General features: G+C 41.5%; 1 protein-coding gene across 5 annotated transcripts in view; it reads right to left on the bottom strand.

The window, feature by feature from the left end:
* The window catches only part of bcl9 (BCL9 transcription coactivator), a 32,108-nt gene extending 18,688 nt beyond the window's left edge, over window positions 1-13,420 (bottom strand). For 2 of the 5 annotated variants that reach the window (XM_076263464.1, XM_076263469.1), the window contains exons 1-2: window positions 12,045-12,377; window positions 8,227-8,429 (exon numbers count right to left, since the gene is read on the bottom strand). The gene's annotated coding sequence lies outside the window, so the exon portion shown is untranslated. The other 3 variants (XM_076263465.1, XM_076263467.1, XM_076263466.1) reach the window with 3 other exon arrangements.
* Between the last annotated feature and the right edge of the window lie 834 nt (window positions 13,421-14,254).

The raw sequence follows: 14,254 nt of genomic DNA, 5'->3' as shown, positions 1-14,254 counted from the left end.
ACACACAGTTTCACTCACTTACCCTCACACACACACACACACAAATATATTCATTCAGTCTCAAACACACATCCCATATATATACACAAACAAACACGTCAATCCAGGATGGGGTTAACCCTACTGTCATCAAACAAGCAGATCAGGAAGATCCAGGAGGGAAGAGGGGAGACAGGAGAAAGGAATAAGGGGGGGGCAGGGATGAGGGAGAGAGAGAGATGGAGGGAGGGGAATGGGGGGGTGGAGTAAGTAGGCTGGTGAGGGGGGCTGGACGAGGAGGGGGTGAGGGGCAGACGTGTCTGCCGGTTGGTAGAGTGTGTGTGAGGAAACATGGAGGAGTGATGGCGGGAGCGTTTCCCAGCGTCTCTGGTTTGGCTGCTGCGCTCAGAAGGGTGCGAGACGGACTGACCCGCCAGCTTTTACAGACTCGACGTGTCGGCAGGAGAGGAGAGGAGAGGAGAGACAGGCAGCCATTCAGAAAACACACAAGTCTCCAACACGGACATCCCCTACTGGGGATAGATGGGAACATGAACGTAAACACCAAAAGCAGTGAGCAAAATCTGACATTTTGTCTCTCTGACGTTTAGCTTGAAGTGGGATCAGCTAAGGACAATTCATGAATCTGTGCCTTTCACAATGGAAGCAACAGGAGACAAGATGGATTTTTTAAAACGCCTGACAGATAGTGAGGAAATACAGAAAGACAAAGAGATCAAAAAGAGTGAATGCTCACCTCCAACTGGCTGGCTGGAAAATGACTATAAGACAGGGGAAAGACACAGAGCACGCAAAAATAGGGATAGAGTAAAAAGGGAGGACTTTAGAAGATTTACACCAATGGCGAGAGAAGAGAAGGGAGCTCTGAGAGAGAGCGAGAGAGAGGGAGACGGGGATCGAGCAGTGCCAGATTAGCAGCGCCCATTTAACCCAATTCCCTTACATCTGTGCCACAGGCAGATGGCCCAGCGCACTGTGGGATGTCACTGGGGGTCGCCACCAGGTCATCTGGACAGTGGCGTAAGCGAGAGGATGCCACAGCAGGCAGCAGGGGCACCTAATGCCAACAGGACCTTCCTTCCTGCCACACCAAACACCACCACCGCCACACTGCCATGCCACACCATGCCAAGAGTCAGCCCATAGACCCAGAGCAGGATTTCTTTGAAGCATAAGCCACCATAACTATAACAACCACAACATTCTCATCATTTTCAGTGACAGAACTAACAGTGTTCTGGCGCAGGAGAGAATAAAGAGAGAGCAGTTTTGGAATCATACATGTGTATTAATTCATCACAGAACACCTACACTTGTGGGAAATAATAAAATAAACTTCAATGTTAGAATACCTTGCTGTGATCCAGGCCTCCGTGCTTTACAGATAAAATGTTAATAAAAATCATCTACTGGTGCACCCTGGCAGCTCCCTGGACACCAGGCCTAGTTTAACTTGAGCAAATCTCCACTAAGACCCACAGGCCTTCTCCCAGAGGCATCTTGCCGTTCGCAAGAGCCACAGTGCTATTGGTACAACACTAGAGCTGGCAGTGCAGGTACACTCATTGATAGGCATCTATATACACTGTCAGGAATGCACAAGTTTGGTCTAAACTGAAAGAGGAAAACAATAGCAAATAACCTGCATGAACCCACACTAACCTATTAGCAAATTTGAATTTGCTCTGCAGATCAGTCTGGAAAGCAGGGTATCTGCACATTTTCCAAGTGCAAATGTAAAGACTTTTAAGACCTTTTCAAGACATCTAAATGGAAAAATTAACACTATACCACGGCAAAAAGATACATACGACAACTTAAAAATGTTTTATGCAATATTTTTTTTCTACTAATTTTAACCCCTACCCCATTTAGGATGTCTACAGAAGTTACCAAATATATTTTGGCGAAAAAAAATAATTGTATGTGAATTACCTTCACAGCTATGAATGCCCAATTTTAGGGTCTGGGCTGCTTGCTTTTGAAGTTGGCTGTACATATTTGGTTGTGCTTACTGGCTGAGGCTGACTGTTCTTCACCTGTGTCTGTAGTAGCCTAGCCTAGACTACTTGCCAAAGACATGTCCACTGGACTGGATTTCCTTCAATATTTTTTTCAAAGTTAGACTAAGCTATGTAAATATTTTAATAGGCCTACTTTATATAATTTACTATGTACATCTATTGTCCCATATGCAGCACAGCAAATTAAAGTTAATCCACTGCTTTACATTTTGCATACCAGTTTTATCTAAACCAACCAAAGCTTGACTGAAACATTGTAAAACCATTGACTTGTTTTAAATTAATTAAGAGACAGATCCTCCTCGCATTATCCTGCTGAAAGCTGCTGGTTTCATCTTAAGCACGCACGTATTATGGACGCACGTTTTTTTTTTTTATGTAGCCAGTCCCGACATTCAAAAAATATGCGGTTACATTTCACAACTTTTGCAAAGTAGACCTTCTGGGAAACGCTGGCAAGCGAGCTGCTGACAGATATTACAGATATTATAACTTAGACAGATATTTTCTTCCCTAGGCTATGCCAGCAACAACCGCTGGAAAGATGCAAACATATCAAACATATATGACAGAAGCACTGCGCATAATTTGACCAGCAGTCTTCGCGTCCATAGTTTGTGAAACAATGCTGCGTCTGAGCAAAGATTCTAGATGCCCAGCGCAACTCCAAAAAGGAGGACAAATGAGCGTCCGGCTTGAGGCTGCGCCGGACGCCGAACAGGGCTTTTAAAATCCATATGTCCGGCCTAAATTCGAACGCATGGCCACCCTATCGCTAACTGGCTTACCAACTCTTTCTCCCGCTCATTCTATCACTCACATAGGCTACCTGTGTATGTCTCAGGCCACGGCTACACCACGAAAACGTCAGGAATATTTGTACATACTGTATTATTACCGTTTTCACACCTTTAACAACACCCGTGAAAAACATCTTCACTCTGCAACCACTACGCTTCCTCCCGTAGCCGTATAGTCAATACAGTTGCGTTGTAGGCTAAATACACGAAACCGGATGGAAACATTTCACTCGCTCACTTGATGGCGGTCCCATACGCAAATTTAATACCTCCCTTTCGAAAATTCAAGACATCCCAGACAATTTAAGACTTTTTAAGGCCTTAAAAACCAAAAGTTATTTAAGACTTTTTAAGGATCCGCTGGAACCCTGGAAAGGAGCTCATTGACGTCCATTTCCAAATCACCAAAAACCCAGCAACGTAGTATTTCTTTGGAATTGATTAAACAACTGAATTTGTTTATTCATTTACAAGAAAGATGTGTTTGCTGCACTTGATAAGTTTAATGCACCAATTTAAGTTTAATTTCACTGCTGGTTACTTCCCTGGATGTTCAGAAATGGGCGTCAGTGGGATCCTTTCCAGACGGACCTGCAAATTCAAATTTGATAACAGGTTCGTCTGGGTTCACCCACGCTAAAAAGCAAGCACAATGCCATCACATAAGCCTCATTAGCTTCCTGTGCTCAGTAACAACTCATGTTTTCAGTATTATATCTGAACTTAGTAGTATACAAAATACATCAGGGTACCCAAAAGCACATAATGATTAAATGAATAATGTATCTCAAACACCAACATATGATTATTCAATGGATATCTAGCTCTCTGATACAACAATGTGAACACAACATTAGGATAATGCTTTGACATCCATATTATATTCCTGAGACAACCCTGTTGGGTGTCAGAAAGATGTCTGATTGCAACTCTGAAATGCCAAATGTCTCACAAAGGTGACCTTCACAGAAACATTCCTATAATTTCAATTTACCACAGAGCGCCTCATGACAAATAAATTAATCACGTCCATCTAAAGAACAAGGTACCAAGCTGCTATTAATGTTGTCCCACAAATTATTACATCAGCTGCCTGTCATACCAACCCACTACAGCATGTACCAGCCTTCAACCACATCACTGAATGTTCCCCATACTCACTGCCAATCTGTATGCATTTAATGGATTCCTCATGCCTATTAGACCAGCTATACCTCCAGGTACCTTAAATGTGAATGTGCTTGGAATGGTAGCCATGGCCACCAATATCCCTTACTAAACAATCTCCAAATACAATATAATTCAAAAGGATAGCTACCTTCTCACTTTCAAATATTGCTTGTTTGGTTTCACAACTAGTTTATATGCATGCAGTCAGTGATCAGAACTGAAGCTCTTATAGTACTCACGGATTGTGAGCCTCTCAATGATAAATTAATACATTGCACCTCTAGACTTGGCAGCTTGGGTGTCACGCTTTTACAACAACTACTCAATATTACTTAAGACTCCATCAACAAAAGGATCATGAATAAAGCTTTGTAGAGCTATTCGATGCCCTCAGGGCATCACAGTACATTTGATTGCATTCCATTACAGTTTTGTGCTCCTTGTGCTACACAATGACCCATTATTCAGACCAAATATGTCTCTTTTTTAACACACTGCTGCAGAAATACCGGCCTAAATATTATTCCTTAGAAAAAAGTAATACTGGTATTATGCCAACCCTGGAGATCACAATTTGAATAGTAACTCTTAAAAGACACGCTGTGCGCAATATTAGCATTTTTCCCAAACATAGCACCCATAGCAGCATACCCATACCTCTGAATGGGCACTGCTAACGCAAAATAATTGGCAGGCAGGGATGCCCAAGTTAGCAGGCCCACAAGATTTTTTATCCCCCCTTAGAGCGTCCATTTTCTTAATTGCTTTCAGAGTGCCAAAGACAGCTATCGTTAGTATTCCAAGTCACCGTCAAAGCAGCAACAAATAATAAAAAAAATTTGAAAAGATGTGGATAGCCTACAAACAGCCCATTCCTTCATTACAGATAAATACAGGGGACGATCACTGACTGGAAAGAAGTTTAAAAAAAAATCAACACTTGTTGAGGGATATAGAGCTAACCAAAGGTTACCATAAGGTTAAAATTATTACCTCAACCTATTCTTGCACTGACATAGTTTTTTATATTACCTTGTCTACATTATACTTTACTCTCTTATTTGTCCATATTATGTATGCTGGTCTCTAGACCTTATTCTTGCACTGTTGGACTACTTTTTGCACCTTCACCATGACACTCACCATCTTGAGCACCTTACCATGCACACAGAATTACAGGACTACTGTTGGACTACTTTTTGCACCTTCACCATGACACTCACTCTCTTGAGCACCTCACCATGCACACAGAACTACAGGCCAGTCCCGGCCCTGTCACTGCAAGCGTCTCATGCTTGATCACCCTAAAGCACACTGTGGATTTTTTTATTTAATTTATATAGTATATTTAGTATTTAGTTTTGTTAGTTTTCCTTATCTTCTACTGTCTCTATTGTACAGTGGAGTTATACGTTTATACTTATATTTAACATTTCTGCTGTAAGTGCATGTTGTGTGTGATGTCTGTATGCTACTGATACCTTGAATTTCCCCTGGGGATCAATAAAGTATCTATCTATCTATCTATCTATCTATCTATCTATCTATGACTGCAATAACTACTGACAGTAATACAAACGGGTTACAGTTGAAGAGAAGTTGAACATTTGCAGTGATATGTTCAGTCCTGAATCAATCCACACAGAGCAGTAACAAACTCACCCCAAATAAGTCAACGCCGGGCGAAAGGTATGCAGTTAGAGAACAGCAGACTAAAGATCAACAATATGAGATGTTCCTATACAATAGTTGCGATGAACATGATCAATAAACAATACTTCAGTGAAGTTATTCAAGAGCCCATGGTTCATGATTCATGAGAATCCAAGTGAGACACTTTTGTTAAGATGAAAGCATCACCAACCTCACCACCACAGCCACACAAGACGACATGCCACTTAATCTGTTCTCGAGAAACTGACTCAAGAGTTTGTAATCATTTCCGAGGGGCCTGACATTAAAGTTCCTCTAAACAAAGTGTTTGCATCACAGACAAAGAATGAACACGATGGTCAACTCAGCCCTTAACCTTAAATGTAGAAGCCCCGATGAGCAGTATTGTACCAAAGGTAAGGAGCTAACTACTTCATTCTTGAATATGCTCCCGCAAACACTGTTATGTTTAGGTCTGTGGCACACAAGTGAACATGACAAATTTTGTCACTAGGAAGATCTGCCAACACAGTCCACATAGCCGCACAATGTTGTGTCAGACTTGTGGTCACGGACTGTGCATGTGCATGCAGGTTCTGAAGGGTCAACAGAAAACAAAATGCAGTTGCACAGTTTGTTCATTTAGCAGACCAAAGCAACTTAGACAGACATTTTCATTAGTATGTTTGCTCGCTGTGAATAAATCTACTGGACGTTGGCTGATAAGATAAGAGTTTCGTTTAGTTCATGGGGATAAAGGGCCAGTTGAAACTACAGACTTAGTATATATCTATTTTTTTTTTTTTTTAAACAGTATTTGCTGTAGATTCACACAGCATATCGAGATATTATCTCAAACACTGTGATTGAGGATTGAGTTATTGAACTTCTGTTCTGAAAAAAGTGTCCGCAACAGCAAAACTATTATACTTCAGCCCTTAAGAGTATACTTCAGCCCTTAAAAAGTAAGTTCTGGAAAAATACCTAAATATTATTCCTTAGAAAAAAGTAATACTGGTATTATGCCAGTTACAAGTTCAGATTTTGTATGCAACTCACAAATTGTAGCAATGCAGCTTTTACGCAACTTCTTGCTCCTAAAATGTTCCATTCATGACTTTGACTGTGGAAACAGCTTCACCAAGTACCAAATTCCTTCACAACACATGATAGTTTCCAATTTTTAAAGCACCATCTGTCTACAGAATCTGTGACATACACTATCAACTACATTAATGTTTCTGTATTTTAAAAAGCAGAGAAAGCAAAGTATTTAAAATACTTAAAATCATTTAAAAGCAGATGATCTGCAAAAACAGACATCCGTTAAAATAAAAGTATTCCATTATGCCATAAGTAGCCTCTAATTTGTCAACTTCATGTAATGCACATATTCCACATACTGTAGTTAGTCACATATACTGACCAACAGTCACTGACCACAGACCACTGCAGGAGGGAATTACACTTTTACACAAAAACAACCCACACAGGATCATCACTATAAGCAAAAACTTTAGTGCCTCTAAGCCTCTTAGCATCAATGGCTAATTCACCGTTCTTGTCCTGAAAACACTTACGCCATTCCACTAGTAATGTATAAGTTTACTTCCCTCTCAAGACTCTACTAGGAAGTCAAGCCATTTGTTGTGCCACAATAAACCTTTCTACCACTACGGAATGGTTTTACCGCCATTTCCCTCCAAAGGCATCTAAAATCATTGACACAAAAAATATTTTGCTTCAGAATACATGAAAGTTTATGCTGCTTCTCTACTGTATTTTTGGGTCTTTTTTTTGGAAGTACCAAAAATGAACTCCATAGTAACTGACCAAGAGTCACAGATACTGCAGGAGGGAATTACATTTTTACACACAAAAAAAAAACACACAGGATCATCACTTTAAGCAAAACTTTAGTGCCTCTAAGAAAGACGGTCATTCTTCAGGAAATGAGTTGAGTGCCGCCTTCACTATGTGCGTGAGAAACAGAGACCACACTGGGGGCCTTTGAGGCACTGTAAAACATGCTGCACAGTCGGCTGAACAGAACTTCTCTCTGTCTACAAAGTGTCAGTAAACTGGAATGTTATCAGGGAGAGATAGAGTTTGTGTGTCCAAGCTTGTGCATGTATGTGTGTGTGTGTGTGTGTGTGTGTGTATGTGTGTGTATACACGGAATGAGTCATTCACCCGGGGAAAGACTGGTTCTTACTGTGCGTCACTGTCTGTTCAGCCAACATTCCTTCGCATTGTCTTTATTTTGTTGTGTGATGTATAAAATGCTGCCTGTGCAAAGACACACGAGACAAACAGCCAAACGCATGCAATAACCCACATGCAGTCAGCTGAAACAAGGATTCATTAAGTCAGCCTCAGTAAGTCAGCTGCGCAGTGCACTGCCAGTTATAGTTGTTAAGACATACTATAAACAGTGTGACTCTCCACAACACTACTAGCACTCACACTTCATACGGCCACAGACTAACACACACATTATGTAGATATCAGTGTATGACCACATCAGAAAGACACTAACAAAGTGAGCTCTCGCTCGCTTTCAGTTCCCGAGGTCTTACCTCAAATGATCCCCTGAACTCCAAGGCGGCCTGTTCTGCTCCTCATCAGTGGCATTGGCCAACCGGTCCACTTGATCCCCACAGTTCACCTTTCTCCACACTTGTGACGTAAGCCAACGTACAGGCGGGCAATAAAGATTGGGGGTATAACAAAAAAAACTACAAATCCCAGAATGAGCCGGTCAAGGTATCCAATCACAAACCTGGCAAGAGAGGGGGAGAGGAAAGGTAAACACAGAGAAAGTGTTGAGCAGGTTTCTTAAACCCACTGACACAAACAACCGTACAAAGCTGAATTTCATGCCGTTTCCATAAGTCGCTTTGGATAAAAACATCTGCTAAATGAATAAATGTAAAATATGTCAATGTAAACGCTGGAGCTCATCATTACTTTCAAACAGTGACAAATACTGGCAAAGAGTAATGAAAACACTGCAACCAAGACCGATTAAAATACTGAGTCAAGTGTGCTTGTGTTATTGGTAGACCCTTTTTCAAAGTAGCATTAAACTGATATACTTCCCATGATCATTAATTGACTTCTTCGACCCTTGTTAACAATCTGAATCACATCATCAATACAGCATCTCACATGTTAAGGTCATTTATCTGACATTGGCATAGAAATGTCAATCAGCACATCTAGACAGTGTGACTGTAGTACATAATCCACGCCAACTCACTAGCACTTCCAAGCTAATGGGGAACAAATAGGGAGCTAAACATCTGACATGGTAAGAAGAAACAGCGTTGATACTTGATAGACACTTCAAATGAAAGTACATCGAATAAAGCATAAACATAAACTTTACAAGAACCTAGCAATAACCAAACATCCAACAGACACTACTTCCAAATCTTAAGTAATTCACAAAAGAGGTATTTGTACATGAAACCAGCATTTTGGTTGTATTGTAGTGACATCAGAGATCTCCTATATTTCTCAATCCTGTGCTGCCGCTTGAATGAGAATATCAGCAGCACACCTCACCTGCCAGCTGCATTCACAAGCTAATGGATGTGTAAACTCCAATAAAAAACACACACAATGAGCCATCCTTTTACTTTGTGTGTGTAAGCACGGATCTTCCATACCTTTCTATTGGCTTTCACTTTCACCTGGAAATGTTCGATTACCCTTTCTATATCAAAACTAACTATTGCACCACTTAAAAGCTCAAGGCAAACAATATGGAGACATCTTCATCCAAACCTGCGCATCATGGACATGCCCCTGAGAATATGGGCTGAACGTGGCTTCCTGACCAGTGTGGTCTGCCAAACTATCTATTAATCAGAGATATTGCAGCATTAAAGGGACACCAGGCAACGTTTTCGTGTTAATTACTCATCTTCGTAAGTCGGTATATGGTTAAATGACTCATTACAGGGTGAATGAAGACTCTCTTGCCCGCCCCTACTGCCTGTAGGAAGAATATCCCGCTTGCAAGTTCAGTGTATCGTACCCGGCGACCGAAGCAGTTTCAGTTTCCATCCTGCATCCACAGCACAGAGGGAGGCTAACGAAACGCTAGCGATTGTTGCAAACGTGTGTATAATGGCAGAGCCGGCGAAGAAGCAGCGAAAACCCTTGACGGAAGATGCAAAGAAAAGGAAAAGAGCTTCAGACCGAGCGAGGGGGAGTTTCGTAGAGAAAAAGCATCAGGCTTGTCTGGTGTCCCTTTAAAGGCACAGGCAAGCAGTGTGTAACCAATACATTTATACCTGAGCTATTTTTGCATCATTATAGTGGGCCAAAAGAAGTGCACTGTAAAACTTTTTAGTGTTAAATAATCAGGTTAAAGGAAAAGGTCATAGGGAACTATATAATGTATTTGTTGTTCAGTGTTGCACACATAACTGCCAGACACATAAATACGGCTGTTCAGGAAGGTAAACCGCACTTGTGTGACCCAGACAACCATTCAGAGGTGCACAGGAGAGCAGTGCACAGGACTGACGGGAGCAGGCCATATAGGCCAAGTGCACATAGGTGCACACACAAATATTCACAACATCCACACTTACTGTAAAGCTTAGATTTCTGTTAAATCAGAGACTAGCCTACTTTGCGAGATTTGAACAATCCTCTTTAGTCTTCCCCAAGGAACAAAAACACATATACTCTGACTCCAATCCAGAGTAATTCTAGAGTCTGCATTGCATCCATAAAGAGAGCAAAATGAGCGTTTTCTATGGGCTGCTGCTGTATATTGCTGCATATATTGACTATACCGAAACTCCATTTCCTATATTGAACAAGGCTACTCAAACAAAAATCAACAACTCAGGTGAAGATCTTGGTATACATACATGGCTGCCTCTACAACAAAATTTCCATAATGTGATTTGACACAAAGAATGAGACTAGCAAGACAAGAGAGCAGGGGATAAAACATATTGTTTGTTTTATCCTCTTCATTCAGAGTTACTTTCAATATAAGCAACTGGTAATTTGAAAAGTAAAGACAGGCCTACATCCATACTATAGGGCCTACCATAACAAAGCACACTAACAACTGATTGTGATTTTCATATTGGCTGCACTGAAATCATGTATGGCCCTACCAACAGAAAGGGCAGGAAGGGAGTCGATTCTCAATACCAGTATGTCTCGCATACCCTTTCATATCATATGCCTTTAGTCTCCTTTAGATATTATGAAATGTAATTGCACTGACACTCCGCTTCCAATTAGCTAAATGAATTAGACTGATGTAACACATTTGACTGCATCCTCTCCTAAATTATGTGGCACATCTTTGCAGACAACTTCAGTTTTGAGTTCTTCGCAGATGTAGGTCATGTCAACAGTGCAAAACTAGATAATAGGCTATAAAATAAAAATACAACATAGGCTAAACTGGGACTGCAACCATCTAGGAATCCGTAAAAGTTCCTCTTAACGTGACCATTATATATATATATAAAGATGACACAAAGTGAACTTAAATCTTCAGAAATTCGCGGATCAATAGTGTTTGAGTAGCCTATAATATTGCACAACTACCAAGAAACTGTTCAAACACGTTTAGCACAACAGCATTCCTTCAGGTAGGCCTACCAGCCTACTCTTTGTCTACTGTTTATGCCACTCGTTCATTGTCGCCGCTCCAAGGCGTCGGTTGTCAGTACGGGCCTTGCAGAGGCCCCTGGCCCGCAGTGACAACAGCCGCCTTGGAGCCGCGAGCACACACGGGAGTGTAACCGAATCTGGCTCTCACTCTCTCGGCCCCGTAGTAAACTTGAGCGGCTCTGCGCAGACTTCAATGGGGACCCAAACAAAAGTCGCTGAAACCAAAGAGCGTAACACCATGAAGTGGCTATTCAAAACTCAGCGAAATACACACCGAGTTTCAAATGTATGATAACAGTACCGCCGTGTTTAGTATTGTTTGTTTGAAACCCACGTGCTCCAACATTCCAGAATAATCCACCTAAAGGCAAGTTTATGAATACAAAAATTAAGAGCATAATGTAAACTGTTAGAGAGACCAAAGGGAGAATTTGTAGGCTACAGAAAAGAACACTGAAATCGACTTAGATCTATCCAAATGCAACAATTGTGACCGAGATCACTTGCACTGAAAACTTTCTCTGATAGCCTACATTGCAGATTAACCAACTGTTTTGATTAGGCTACTTTGTTGCAAGTTCGACTATGCTAAATGGCTGCGAAGTGGAACAGTATTGCCCAAACTGATTTGTTCCATCGAGAGACCAGCAAGGAGATAGAGAGATAGGTCTGCGAAGATAGGGAAGGGTAAGTAGGCTAGGCTAAACTTAAATATTATAGCCTACAACAGATCCTTACTTACCCCTTGCGATAGGATTTTTCAATTCAGACCAAACACTGAAATTTAGATCCTCCATTGCTATTAAAAAGTTCACCAACATCCCAACCCAAATTGGGCGCCTATGTCTAGGCTACCATCGAGTCTCTTTCGCAAGAGAGGTAACTTAATACACAGCCAGAGTTCCTTTTATCCAAAGCGAAGCCTTCCAATCGAGGAAACTTCTGTTTAAATCCAGCGTTGCACAAAACAACAGTTTTCGAAAGTACGATCCACCAAAGAACTTCGAATCCAGAATGCTTAGGCTACTATTCTCCAGTAAATCTCGGCGGTTCATTCGCGTCCAATAACGAGCAGAAAAAGTAGCCTACCCCTTGCTCCAAGACGTTCCAAACTTGAACAACTTTTTTTTCTTCCTAAAGAAGTTGTTCCTGTTCCGCGGAACCTGGGGGGAGGGGAGCCTTTTCCTCTTCTCTCCTGCCCGGTGGCTGTGCAGACAAAAGTCCGCCTAGAGAACCAACCCTGTGTTCCACACACCCGGGATCCAATTCAGTATGACTCGCAAAACGGAGATAACGCGTTGAAAAACAATATTATACTGTTGTAATCACCTAACATCGTGGAGCACTTATAAAACGACACGGAGGCTCCATGTTCTACGTTCAGATAAAGCACACGGAATAGGCTATCGAATCCTACCATGGCTGTGAGCCTGATCTATTAGCCAAACCAGCGGTACATCAATGGGAAAATAAAATAAAAAAAACACGAAATCTATCGCATAAATATGAGTGATATGATCAAATATGCTCGTAAGCCTGTCTATATGAGCATGCACAATGGAAGAGGACGCATTTGGTAATTTACTGCAATCAACGGCGCATTTCATTATTTTCAAAGATAAATGTCATCCCACATACGGTATAGAGGCTATTTATTTTCGCCGAACGCGCACGATAGCCTATCTCGCACCAGTCCCCCGTATGGTCACATCATAGCGCCATTTCAGCTGTGTAGTTTATTCCACCGGATCTTCGACATATCCGTTAAAGTGAGCATTTAGATCTCTTGATCGCTTTGCTCCATCCACCGAGCATGGAGAAAGTATACGAGAAACATAGGAGGGGTAGCGAGAGGGACATAAGAGCGGTATCATGGAAGAAGGGCTTGCACATTGAAAACTGGAGGTGGGCAACAACCACGAATGCCCCCGTTCCTTGCTCAACCATACAAACACTCACCTGCTGTGGGTCGCCGTATCCTTCAAATCCACGTTAAAATATCATATTTATGTAAAAAATGACACCATTACCTGGAACAACGCTTGATAACGGCAATCCGCCACCCCCTACGCGATGATTGAAGTGGCCCTGTTAGATTGTATCCATCGCCAAGATTTCCTTCCTCCACCCCCCGCTTCGTCTGTCATTTGGTTTCGTCCGAATTCTAAGTAGCAATTCTAGGTCAGGTCTGTGTGGCAGAGAATATATTAATGACAGATTCAAAGTCGGGCGAAACGTAGGCTACACCGGGGGCATGCGAATACGGATGAAAACCAACATCAACAATATTATCGTTATTAGCAGTAGCCTAGTAGACATACGCAAGTACTAGATCTATTCCTGTTTTGGTTAAGTTCACATTTAGCCTACACTAGACTAACTCATTTTCTGGCCCGGGGAGACAATGTGAGGGCCCCTTTAGTCCATGATACTGAAAAAATGTCAGATAGGCTTCAGTAATGGAATAGTGACTAGGCTACTTTCATTGGTATGAAGCCCTCCAGTCATCTGTCTCTATTCGTGTGCCTGTCTGGGAATCACACTCAAGTGGCACAGCTCTGAATTGCGCTTTCTTAATTTGATGCTTGAATTACATTTAAAATGTTCTCAATTAAATATGCAAGACCATTCTCAGATTGCTTGTATTAAATGTTGTTACACATATTATTATGCCTTTGGGCACTCTTGTCATTTTCCAAGGAATAAAGTGAGTGTCTGTGTGTGTGTGTTTAGTATTGTTTTTTTGTGTGTGTGTGATGACTAGAGAGCTCAACAAAGTTGCTTGACATTTAGCCATTGACCACTTTGATCACATCTGCACTGACATTAAGTTAATAGATATGGTCTTATGTGACTGATGCATTCAGTTTATTGTAAATAAAGAGTTTGTCAATACTCAAACCCCCCCCCAACAAACTCACGGGTATGCAAAGAAGAGAGAAGAGTATAATA

This window comes from Alosa pseudoharengus, unplaced genomic scaffold, assembly GCF_046254945.1.
Source record: "Alosa pseudoharengus isolate Yale_2024_CS ecotype anadromous, Long Island Sound unplaced genomic scaffold, YU_APseudo_1.1 YU_APseudo_1.1_scf_3, whole genome shotgun sequence".
Lineage (NCBI taxonomy): Eukaryota > Metazoa > Chordata > Actinopteri > Clupeiformes > Clupeidae > Alosa > Alosa pseudoharengus.
The sequence above is the reverse complement of the archived record's forward strand: the minus strand, read 5'-3'. Positions and strand labels throughout refer to the sequence as shown.